The following is a 2,112-nucleotide window of genomic DNA, read 5'->3' as shown; positions in this document are numbered from 1 at the left end:
CCTTCTAAACCCAGCCTGGACTTCCGACAGTTCTCTGCTGATGTGCTGTTCTAATCGTTTTTGGATGATCTTCAGCAGAATCTTGCTTGCATGTGCATAGTATAAAAAAATCAGTGTGTTGATCAAGATCTCTAGCAATTACTGGAGAAGAATAATATACATTGGAGTTTTGTACTCTAATATAACTCCTTGTAAGGTACCATTAAGTCAATCATGACTCATAACAGCCCTATTAGGTACAGATCTAAAGCCTACCCCATCCTGTGCCATCCTCCTCATTTCTGACATGAGCTACTTGTTATCGTTGTCGTTAGGCACTGTGGAGTCATAGACGACTCATAGCGACCCTATGAACAAAAGGCCTGAGCACTGTTCGTACATAGAGTTTCTGGAGGCAAGCCATTTCGGAAGCGGATGCTGCTCCTGCTTCCAGGCTTGTTTTAGTCAGGAAGCTCCAGCAATCCCTGTCCACCATGGGTGCCCATTACCACCTTTGGCACATCACTGTCACAGTCTTCAGCATCACAGCAACCATGAGTTATCTCTGTACAGCAACGCAGAGACTAGTGCTATACCACCTAGAAGAATGTTTGACAAAAAAACAATTTAAACCAGGCCTGAGGGCCACAGATTAAAATCACCCACCTTGGGCTTGGTAGCATAACTTTCTGTCCACTGGGCCAACATAGCTCTCTCTATGTCATCGTTGTTATCATTGTCAGGTGCTGTCAAGTCGTAGACAACTCATAGCCACTCTGTGAACGAAAGGCCTGAGCACTGTTGGTACATAGATTTTCCAGAGGCAAGCCATTTTGGAAGTGGATGCCGCCCCTGCTTCCAAGCTTGTTTTAATCGGGAAGCTCCACCAAACACTGTCCACCATGGGTAACCATTATCACATTTGGCACATCAGTGTCACAGTGTTTAGCATCACAGCAACCACAAGTTACCTCTGTACAGCAATGCATAGAGCAGTGCTATATACCACTTAGAAGAATGTTTGACAAAAACCAATTTTAAATCAGGGTGAGTGCCACAGATTAAAATCACCCACTTTGGGCTTCGTAGTATAACTTTCTGTCCACTAGGCCAAGGTAGCTCTCTCTATGTTGTGGCTGTTATTGTTGTTATGTGCTGTTGAGTCATAGATGACTCATAGAAACCCTATGAACAAAAGACCTGAACACTCTCATAGAGTTTCTGGAAGTAAGAAATTATAGACTTTTTTGTTGTTGTTGTCAGGTACCATCAATCAAGTATGACTTATAGTGACCCTATGAACAGCCATCCTAAAACCTGTCCTGTGCCATCTTCATCATCTCTGAGATGTTAGAGCCCATTGCTGAAGTCACAGTGTCACTCTATGTCATGGGGGAGAATTTCTTTCTCTCCTTTGCTGATCGTCCGTATTTCCAAGCTTGATGTCCCTTTCCAAGGAATAGCATCATCTAGCTACATGTGCAAATTATGAAAGATTAAATTTTGTGTCCTTACTTCAAAGGAACACATTGGCCCTACCCTTTCCGGGACATATCTGTTTGTTCTTTCGGTAGTCCATGGAATATTCAATATTCTTTTCCAGCACAACGCAAAGGCATTAATTCTTCTTCTATCATCCTTCCTTATTCAGTAGCCATTGTCCTTCCTGATCTTTTTTTTTTTATTTTTATTGTATTATTTTTACGTGTACCGTCAAATCCGATTTGACTGGTACAGGAGGAGATTGCCCCCTCCTTCTCCAGCAGAGCATCTGGTGGATTTGAACTGTATACCTATGGGATTGTAGTGCAGCGTCTTGCCACTAGGCCACCAGAGCTCCCTTTGTCCTTCCTGATCTTAAACTATGCAGTGTTCCCTTGCTCTGTTCTCACAATATTCTTAGTCTAGATATAAATTCCATACAAACACAATTAGGTGTTCTAGGATTCCCATCTTCTCAATGAGTGAGCCATAATTTATTATGATCCAGGCAGTCAAATGATTTTGCATAATCAATAATACACAAATATACATTTTTCTCTAGTATTCTCTGCTTTCAGCCAGTATCCATGTGACAGCACAGCAGTGATATCCCGGGTGCTTCAGCCTCTTCTAAATCCAGGTTGTACTTCT

Source organism: Elephantulus edwardii, unplaced genomic scaffold (assembly GCF_000299155.1).
Source record: "Elephantulus edwardii isolate Elephantulus edwardi_28Jun2011 unplaced genomic scaffold, EleEdw1.0 scaffold00312, whole genome shotgun sequence".
Lineage (NCBI taxonomy): Eukaryota > Metazoa > Chordata > Mammalia > Macroscelidea > Macroscelididae > Elephantulus > Elephantulus edwardii.
The sequence above is the reverse complement of the archived record's forward strand: the minus strand, read 5'-3'. Positions refer to the sequence as shown.